The sequence below is a fragment of the Triticum urartu genome, chromosome 4A (genome assembly GCF_056163025.1).
Source record: "Triticum urartu cultivar PI428250 chromosome 4A, HENAU_Tu73, whole genome shotgun sequence".
Lineage (NCBI taxonomy): Eukaryota > Viridiplantae > Streptophyta > Magnoliopsida > Poales > Poaceae > Triticum > Triticum urartu.
In genome coordinates this window covers 280,846,486-280,857,291 of record NC_141876.1, presented here as the reverse complement: position 1 = coordinate 280,857,291, position 10,806 = coordinate 280,846,486, and the positions used below count along the sequence as shown (strand labels likewise).

The 10,806-nt window shown below is 46.8% G+C and overlaps 1 long non-coding RNA gene across 1 annotated transcript; it reads left to right on the top strand.

The window, feature by feature from the left end:
• The first annotated feature begins 337 nt into the window (after positions 1–337).
• On the top strand, positions 338–3,752 carry LOC147975601 (uncharacterized). Its single transcript, XR_015600930.1, has 2 exons — positions 338–2,195; positions 3,464–3,752. It is a non-coding gene; the product is annotated as an uncharacterized LOC147975601 (long non-coding RNA).
• Positions 3,753–10,806: the final 7,054 nt, after the last annotated feature.

Here is a 10,806-nt window from a genome sequence, read left to right as displayed (position 1 = left end):
GTCTCCGAAAACTTTTGCCGAGCTTTCCCTCTCTTTCCTCCCTAACACGTCTACATAGTCCACTACCTACCGCCAGGCCTAACCTAAGCTCTCTCGTCAGCCCGTGGACCTCCTCGCACGCGCGTCCGAAAGCTGTCCCGGACCCGAACCAGGCAGTCGTCACCGTTGGATTCGGATCATCCCCAAACATCTACAAAATATCTCCAATTCTTTGTTGGGTTCCCCTAAGCTATTTATTCTCGCCCACCCGATGACGATCGGAGGGACGAGGTAGCCCCTAATCTAATCCACGCGATGTATATATGAGTCCAAACCCTAAAATCTAGGAGATGTGCCCCGTCGCCTGCCGCCACTTTCCAAATCCCCCTCGAAACCCCCCTGCCCGTTCCAACCAACCAGTGCTCCTCCTTTGATTCCGCAGTGCACCCACCAACCAAAGCTTCTCCCGATCCTCTCTGTCCCATCCACCCATCGATCCAGCCCCGTCGGGCTCCTCTGCTCGACCTCCACGCACCCGCAGCCTCCTCTGCTCGAGGCGCCACATCGCCGGTCCTCTCGCGCGCCCGATGCTCAAGCTCTTCTGCCCGGGCGCCCCACGCACTTCAAACCGTCGTCGTCCTTCATCCGCGGCCTCCTCGTCCAGGCCTTCGCGGCCTCGTCTCGCGTCAGACCTGCTGCAGTGCTGCCGGTGACCTGGTCCAAGAACAGATGAGCGTCGCCCCTGCTCCCTTCCTTTATTCTTTTTTCGCTGAAGCTCTCCCTGACCACCTCCCTCGTCCCGTTTCTCTCACAGGAGACAACGCCGCCGCCTGGGGCGTCTCCACCGCCGACTCCTCCGTCTCTGGTTCCGTCCGGCATCGCTGCCTCGCCAGCAAGAGCAGCAGTAGACCGTGGTGCTCCTCCTCCTAGCGCCGCTGCCGGCGACCTCGCCAAACCAGGCCACAGCCGCTCCCCAAGCTCGCGCCCGCCGCGTCTGTCTTCTGCAGGAGCCAGGGTCGCCGCCTCCCTCAGTTCGTCAAGCCGCCCATCAGGATCGTGCCTCGGCCCCGATCTGGACCGGATCCCCTCTGCTCCGCCGCCCACTGACTAGATCCGCCCCGCTCCGGCCAGTTCCCGCCGACCCCGTCGCCAGGACCCCTGCCATCGTTTTTCTCCATCGCCAGAAACCCGTGCTGCAGTTTCTTTCTTCAGAGAAGAGGGCAGCAGCGCCTCGTCCCGCTCCTTCGCTGACCGCACTCGGTCTCGCCTGGGCCACCCATCCAGCGCCAAGCGAGGCCCAGTGCGCCAGATCCGGCCCGCCTAGCCTCCCCCTCTTCAGCTAGGCCTTGGCCCTTGGTGAGCAGCCAGCCGCCCCTTGTTACAGCCCATTGCCTTTTTTTTCTCTACCCTGCGATTTTAGCAATTATCTAGTAGTTTGGCAGTTTTGCAGATAACCCCCTAAGCTTCATGCATTTCATTACTCACAAACGGTGCATCATATGTAAAAACTTTAAATATGAAACTTGCTTAGTTTTTCATCTAGTTTAATAATATCCAATTTTCATCTATGTTTAAAATTCTTAAGATGTTGTTTGTTTAAATTTGCGTAAATAACTTGCTAAAATGATTTAATTCATAATTAATTAACCGTAGCTCAGTTTCTAATAAACTTTATATGTAAATGGGGTAGAATTTTGCCTAGTTTAACATGGTGGCATCATCTTGCATGTTTAACAACTCTAAAATATGGTTTAGGGCAGAACAGGACCAAACCTAATATATGCCTATGGGGATTTACCGGAATTGTTGTTCGTTGTTTCCGGCCTCGTTTAAACTTGCCTAGATAGGTAGTTTTCTTTGCTTCACCCTCTTGCCATATTTAACAACATTTAATATTGTTGCGTACATAACGAGAGAGAACTAAATAAGTCATGTGGTGTTTTATTCAATATGCCACTCCGTTGCATATTGAGCTCCACTTAATTTGCAGTGTTGTTTGTGCACTTTACCATGCCATGCTTCATTAAACCGGGCATGCATCATAATTGTTTGTGCATCATGCCATGTGTATGTGTTGGTTGTTTACTATGTTGTTTGCTTCTTTCCGGTGTTGCTTCTTTGGGTTGGTTCCAATAACGCCGTGATTGTGAGGACCCGTTCGTCTATGTCCGTTTGTCTTCTTCATGGACTCGTTCTTCTTCCTTGCGGGATCTCAGGCAAGATGACCATACCCTCGAAATCACTTCTATCTTTGCTTGCTTAGTTGCTCGCTCTTTTGCTATGCCTATGCTGCGATACCTACCACTTGCTTATCATGCCTCCCACATTGTTAAGCCAAGCCTCTAACCCACCTTGTCCTAGCAAACCGTTGTTTGGCTATGTTACCGCTTTGCTCAGCCCCTCTTATAGCGTTGCTAGTTGCAGGTGAAGATTGAAGTTTGTTCCTTGTTGGAACATGGAGATGTTGTTCCTTGTTGGAACATGTTTACTTGTTGGGATATCACAATTTATCTTATTTAATTAATGCATCTATCTACTTGGTAAAGGGTGGAAGGCTCGGCCTTATGCCTGGTGTTTTATTCCACTCTTGCCGCCCTAGTTTCCGTCATATCTGTGTTATGTTCCTGGATTTTTCGTTCCTTACGCGGTTGGGCTATAATGGGAACCCCTTGACAGTTCGCCTTGAATAAAACTCTTCCAGCAATGCCCAACATTGGTTTTACCATTTGCCACCTAGCCTCTTCTTCCCTTGGGTTCCGCGGACTCAAGGGTCATCTTTATTTAAACCCCCGGGCCAGTGCTCCTCTGAGTGTTGGTCCAACCTGTCAGCCGCCGGTGGCCACCAGGCACAACTATGGGCTGGCCTACCGGAAGTTTGGACAATCTGAGTGTGCCCTGAGAATGAGATTTGTGCAGCTCCTATCGGGATTTGTCGTCACATCCGGGCGGTGTTGCTGGATTTGTTTTAACTTGTCGAAGTTGTCTTGTAGAACCGGGATGCCAAGTCTGATCGGAATGTCTCGGGAGAAGGTATATCCTTTGTTGACCGTGAGAGCTTGTCATGGGCTAAGTTGGGACTCCCCTGTAGGGATTTGAACTTTCGAAAGCCGTGCCCGCGGTTATGGGCAGATGGGAATTTGTTAACGTCCGGTTGTAGAAAACCTAAAGTTGACCTTAATTAAAATACATCAACCGCGTGTGTAACCGTGATGGTCTCTTTCCGGCGGAGTCCGGGAAGTGAACACGGTGTTGGAGTTATGCTTGACGTAGGTTGTTCTACGATCACTTCTTGATCATAGTTGTTCGACCGTGCTTTTGCCTTCTCTTCTCACTCTCTTTTGCGAATATGTTAGCCACCATATATGCTAGTCGCTTGCTGCAGCTCCACCTCATACCTTTACCTTACCCATAAGCTTAAATAGTCTTGATCACGAGGGTGTGAGATTGTTGAGTCCCCGTGGCTCACAGATACTTCCAAAACCAGCTTGCAGGTGCCGATGATGCCATTCCAGGTGACGCAACCAAGCTCAGGAGGAGCTCGATGAAGATCTTGTCCTTTGTGTTGTTTCGTTCTAGCTGATCAGTAGTGGAGCCCAGTTGGGGTCGATCGGGGACCTTGTCGCATTTGGGGTTCTTCTTTTATTTTGGTTCCATAGTCGGACCTTGAGTGTATCTAGTTGATGTAATGCTTTATTCATGTAATTGTGTGAAGTGGCGATTATAAGCCAACTATGTACCTTTTCCCCTATTGTATTACATGGGTTGTTTGCGAAGATTACCTCACTTGCGACATTGCTTTCAATGCGGTTATGCCTCTAAGTCGTGCTTCGACACGTGGGAGATATAGCCGCATCGAGGGCGTTACACCGGCTCTGACTCCGACGATCACTCCGAGAGAAGTTATCACTCCGACTCCAAATATACTCAAGATGAAGATGTTGCCGGTCTAGCACTTGTGTCAACCAACTCCTACGACATATTTGAGTCACCAAATGAAGGAAGTGGAAGATGCTTCATGGCTAAAGGCCCAAATGTATCACACCCCGAGTATGTTGGTTTCAATAGTGGTGAAGATGACTTGCTAGGTGATGATGATTTACTTGTTGACAATTCTAGTGATGAAAACTACTATGAACTTCCTATTAATCATGCTAATCAAGACAAAAAGAATGCCGATGATAAGAAGGAGATTGAGCGTCTAGCTAAAGAGCTAAACACTCTTAAGTTAGCTCATGAAACTACCTTGGAAAATCATCGAGAGCTTTTAAAGACTCATGAGAAGCTACGCTTTGAAAAGCTCAACCTTGAGCAACACCATGAGTTATTAAAGGCGATAAATGATGATCTTCGCAAGAAAAGTTCTTCTTACATTGCCAAGCGTTTACTTTTGTCTACTTACATGCCACAAGTTAAATCTAGCAACAAGAGTACGAAAGATTCTTCTTCTAGTAGTAACAATAATCATGGTAAACTCAGTGATGTTGCTTCTAGTAGTTCTCTTGATTCCACTAATGATTCTATTAGCCAAGTTACACTTGAGCAATAAAATAGCTTATTGAAGGGAATTATAGAGAAAGGTGTTTACAAGAGCCCTGAGGGAAGTAAGCAATTTGAGGAAATTGTACGCAAGCAAGGAAGACACCAAAAGAATCAAGGTGTTGGTTTTGAACGAAAGTTCAATGCCAATGGAGTTGAGTGGGAAGAAGATCAATACCCCAAGACGAAGTTTGTTCCTCAACAAGAGAAGTATGATCCTACTTCTTTCTAAGGAACACAAGCTCAAGATGACCTTCCACCACAAGACCACAAGCTAAAAGTCAAGGACAGGCTTCAAGAGGAGATTGATGCATTAGAAGAAGCTCCCAAAGCCTTGGTCAAGTGGGTTCCCAAGACTACATCAAGTTCTACTTCATCATGTACGACTACAACTCCAAGGATTCTCGTCAAGATGGTGTGGATCCCGAAGAAGAAGAACTAGAGAGTTCTTGAGGGTGACTGTGCCAACACACTTCACTCATATCATTTTGGCGAGGACAAGTGCAAAGAACTTCCATATCTTGCAGTAGTTCAAGGAGTGACAAACCCTCTTGTTGGTAAGACAAGGGACAAGGTAACCTAATGCATTCATGGACATCATCTCATGTGAATATCACTCTATGTCTATGGATATCCTTGTTTGTTCCTTGTGGGACTAACCCGTGTAGGTATTGAAAGTGCAACTCACTCCAAAGGATTGCTCCAAAGGATCTACATCAACATTGAGCATCTACATCTTCAACACCTACATGAAGTCATCATCGACAAAACCCAAGGTTAGTTCATCCCTCTTGGGGGAATATCACATCTAGGAGGAGCTTTACTCTAATCAATTGAGCTAAAGCAACTCTAATGGTGTGAACACAACAATGCTTTATGTAAAAGTGGCAACCCCACTTGTGCTTAAACGATGAGTATGACCTACGATCAAATGTTCGCATTTGACTCCTAAGTCAATATACTCATATATAGATGACCTAGTCATCGCCAAATTGCTTGATAGATGCTAGAGTGTTTCTACATGCTTTGTCACATATTTCATTTGTCATCTTATTGTGTGAGCATGCTGGTTGCATATTTTACTCATTCAAGGACATCCATTTGTTGCTTTGATTGTTTGGCTTTTTCACTTTTGCCAAATGGATGGACAAGAATGCGTAAGAATTCCCTCTAGCTATCTATGCTTTCCTCGTCTCAAACAATATTCATGCTACATCGCAAAGTTTGATCAAGTCAGATTCGAACCACTCTGTGTGAGGAGCACTCAGAGTCCCCGATTCGTCATAGACTTACACTTCCAAAACCTCTTTGTGCATTTCGGTATGACCGAGTCATCCATTTCGGTCACACCGAGATCACTAAGTTGATCTAGGTTTTCAATCTCGGTGCAACCGATTCGAACTTTTCGGCCACACCGAGTTGCAGTAACTGCTCACAGTTTTGCATCTCGGTGCCACCGAATTGTTCCACTTGGTCACACCGACAGGGTCAGGTTATTTATACTGACGGGTCAAATTTTGGAAAAATTTCCAAAACCTTTCACCCGCGCGTGACCTGCTCTGCCTCCTCGGGTCTCCGGATCGTCCTCTCGCCGCCAGCGACCTCCCGCCGCTGGTCTCCTCCGCCGTCAACGGCAATCTGCCCCGCCGTTGCCGCCGTAGCTAGTTCACCGCCGAAGTAGGGTATGAACGTGATCTTTGTGCTATTCCTTAACTATGATTCATAGCACATTGCTTTGCCATGATCCTTGCCACGTATGAAATCAGCCTGTCCAGCGAAAGCATCCCATAGATTAGATTTGATTTGAAAATTTAGGGTTAGGTCTCCACCGAGCTCATCTCGAACCGACCGAGTTGTAGAAATCGGTCTCACCGATTTGGCTTAGGCCATTGCACATGCGTTTTCGGTCTGACCAAAAATTGCAAATCGGTGTGACCGAGTTCGATTCTCTATGAAACCCTAGCAATCTCAGTGCCACCGAACTGTGACTCGGTCTGACCGAGTTCACAAGTTTAGGTTCCAAAAGCTGCTTCGGTATCACCAAGAATACAAATCGGTAGATCCGAAATGCCTTCTGTGAAGAACTAAAACTAAGTTTTTAAGTCATCTGTTTTGCAAAAATTCTGCACTTTGTGATGCTCATCTACTCTACCCCATCTACAATTAATTCACAGGTTCTGCTGACAGTTTGCCTGCAAGATGTCTGATCAAAGTGACAGCCAGAACAATTCTAAGGAGCAGGTTCATTTGAGTGAGGGCACTAGTCCCTCTAGCACTTCTGATGAAGGCAGCAGGAGCACACCAAGCAATTTGCCCAAGGCAGTGGTAACCCACAAGTATAGGGATCGCAACAGTTTTCGAGGGTAGAGTATTCAACACAAATTTATTGATTCAACACAAGGGGAGCCAAAGAATATTCTCAAGTATTGGCAGCTGAGTTGTCAATTCAACCACACCTGGAAACTTAGTATCTACAGCAAAGTGTTTAGTAGCAAAGTAATATGATAATAGTGGTAACGGTAGCAAAAGGTAACGATAGCAAAACTAATATTGTTGGTGTTTTGTAGTGATGATAACAATAGCAATGGAAAAGTAAAAAAGCGAAGAACAATATATGGAAAGCTCGTAGGCAATGGATCGGTGATAGAGAATTATGCCGGATGCGGTTCATCACGTAACAGTCATAACCTAGGGTGACACAGAACTAGCTCCAATTCATCAATGCAATGTAGGCATGTATTCCAAATATAGTCATACATGCTTATGGAAAAGAAATTGCATGACATCTTTTGCCCTACCCTCTCGTGGCAGCGGGGTCCTAGTGGAAACTAAGGGATATTAAGGCCTCCTTTTAATAGAGTCCCGGACCAAAGCATTAACACATAGTGAATACATGAACTCCTCAAACTATGGTCATCACCGGGAGTGGTCCCGATTATTGTCACTTCGGGGTTGCCGGATCATCACACATAGTAGGTGACTATAGACTTGCAAGATCTGAAATCATGGCACTCGGGCCCTAGTGACAAGCATTATGCATAGCAAAGTCATAGCAACATCAATCTCAGAACATAGTGGATACTAGGGATCAAACCCTAGCAAAACTAACTCGATTACATGATAAATCTCATCCAACCCATCACCGTCCAGCAAGCCTACGATGGAATTACTCACGCACGGCGGTGAGCATCATGAAATTGGTGATGGAGGAAGGTTGATGATGACGATGGCGACGGATTCCCCTCTCCGGAGCCCCGAACGGACCCAGATTAGCCCTCCCGAGAGAGTTTAGGGCTTGGCGGGGGCTCCGTATCATAAAATGTGATGAATCCTTCTCCTTTATTTTTTTCTCTCCGAACACGAATATATGGAGTTGGAGTCGAGGTCGGTGGAGCTCCAGGGGACCCACGAGGTAGGGGGCATGCCCAGGGGGGCAGGCGCGCCCCCCACCCTCGTGGCTAGGGTGTGGGCTCCCTGGCCTTGATTCTTTGCCAGTATTTTTTATTATTTCCATAAATAATCTCCGTGGAGTTTCAGGTCATTCCGAGAACCTTTGTTTCTGCACATAAATAACACCATGGCAATTCTGCTGAAAACAGCGTCAGTCCGGGTTGGTTCCATTCAAATCATGCAAGTTAGAGTCCAAAACAAGGGCAAAAGTGTTTGGAAAAGTAGATACCATGGAGACGTATCAACTCCCGCAAGCTTAAACCTTTGCTTGTCCTCAAGCAATTCAGTTGACAAACTAAAAGTGATAAAGAAAAACTTTTACAAACTCGGTTTGCTCTTTTTGTTGTAAATATGTAAAGCCAGCATTCAAGTTTTCAGCAAAGATTATGGACTAACCATATTCACAATAACTCTTAGGTCTCATGTTTACTCATATAAATGTCATAATCAACTAGCGAGCAATAATAATAAATCTCGGATGACAACACTTTCTCAAAACAATCATAATATGATATAACAAGATGGTATCTCGCTAGCCCTTTCTGAGACCGCAAAACATAAATGCAGAGCACCTTTAAAGATCAAGGACTGACTAGACATTGTAATTCATGGTAAAAGAGATCTAGTCAAGTCATACTCAATGTAAACTAAGAGTAATGAATGCAAATGACAGTGGTGCTATCTGACTGGTGCTTTTTAATAAGAGGATGATGACTCAACATAAAAGTAAAGAGATAGGCCCTTCGCAGATGGAATCAGGGATTTGTAGAGGTGCCAGAGCTCAGTTTTGAAATAGAGGTGAATAATATTTTGAGCGGTATACTTCCATTGTCAACATAACCACCATGAGATGACGATATCTTCCATGCTACACACATTATAGGCGGTTCCCAAACAGAATGGGAAAGTTTATACTCCCCCTCCACCAACAAGCATCAATCCATGGCTTGCTTGAAACAGTGAGTGCCTCCAACTAAAAACAGCCCCAGGGGGAGTTTTGTTTGCAATTATTTTCATTTGATTTGCATAAAGCATGGGACTGGGCATCCCGGTGACCAGCCATTTTCTCGTGAGTGAGGAGCGGAGTCCACTCCTCTTGAGAATAAACCGCCTAACATGGAAGATATGGACAACCCTAGTTGATACATGAGCTATTCAAGCATACAAAACAGAATGTTTATTTGAAGGTTTAGAGTTTGGCACATACAAATTTACTTGGAACGGCAGGTAGATACCGTATATAGGTAGGTATGGTGGACTCATATGGAACAACTTTGCGGTTTATGGGATTGGATGCACAAGCAGTATTCCCGCTTAGTACAGGTGAAGGCTACAAAAAGACTGGGAGGCGAGCAGCTAGAGAGCGACAACAGTCATGAACATGCATTAAAATTAATCAACACCGAATGCAAGCATGAGTAGGATATAATGCACCATGAACATAAATATCATAGAGGCTATGTTGATTTCGTTTCAACTACATGCGTGAACATGTGCCAAGTCAAGCCACTCAAATCATTCAAAAGAGGATACCACCCTATCATACCACATCACTGTAAGGTCATATTTATCCCTAAGTGTTTTGGTGATTGATGACAATGCATTTGCGGACTAATCGTGTGCCATGAGTTTTCGAGACTCTTCTCTGCTAGGCACAAGACGATTGGGTGCCCCTCGAAGACTGACGAAGACGGCATCTTTTCTACGTTTCTTTTTGGTGGATTTGAGTCGTAGGAAAGCCGTACTATTAAGAGGGGGTCCGCGTTGGAAAGGTTTGGGTGGAATCATCACGTACACGTCTCCTTTTATCCCCTCCTTCTTCCTTGGAGCTTCCTCCGTTTTTCCTGCCTCCTTTGACTGGCTGCTATTGTGGTTGCGGTAGTACTGCTCCTGGATCAACGGTAGTACCGTGGGCATCCACGGTAGTACCGGGCGGTGGCGCGGTAGTACCGCTGGTGCTCACGGTAGTACCGCTCCCCTGGAGCCGCACTACCGCTGCCCACCAGGCTACTGCCGCCCCTTTGCGGTAGTAGGAGCGGATGTAATTTTTTACATCCGCACCTGCCGCGGTAGTACCGCTTTCGCCGTGCAGTAGTACGGCGCAATGCGGTCAGACAGTAGTACCGCCCCTCGGCAGTACTACTGTGTCTAGTTTTTGCTACTTCCGTTTTTTTGCAGAAGTAGGCACGGAAGTTCCCCTTCCCCCTGCACGGGACTTTTGCCGTGCGGTAGTACCGCTTGGTTGCAAGCAGTAGTACCGCGCGGCCATGCGGTAGTACCGCTGGCCAGGCGCGGTAGTACCGCTGGCCGCGGGCTGGTTGGTGGGTAACGGTTGGATCTTTTCCACACACTATATAAAGGGTCTCCTTCTTCCCCGTTGACTCACCTCTTCCACCATTAAAGCTCCATTATTGCTCCAAGCTCCATTTTCGCCCGATCTCACTCCCTAGCCAACCAAACTTGTTGATTTGCTCGGGAGTGGTTGAGAAGGCCCCGATCTACACTTCCACCAAGAGATATTTGATTCCCCCTACTAATCCCTTGCGGATCTTGTTACTCTTGGGTGTTTGAGCATCCTAGACGGTTGAGGTCACCTCAAAGCCATAGTCCATTGTGGTGAAGCTTCGTGGTGTCGTTGGGAGCCTCCAATTGAGTTGTGGAGATTGCCCCAACCTCGTTTGTAAAGGTTCGGTCGCCGCCTCCAAGGGCAGCAATAGTGGAATCACGGCATCTCGCATTGTGTGAGGGTGTGAGGAGATTACGGTGGCCCTAGTGGCTTCTTGGGGAGCATTGTGCCTCCACACCGCTCCAACGGAGACGTACTTCCTCTCAAAGGGAAGG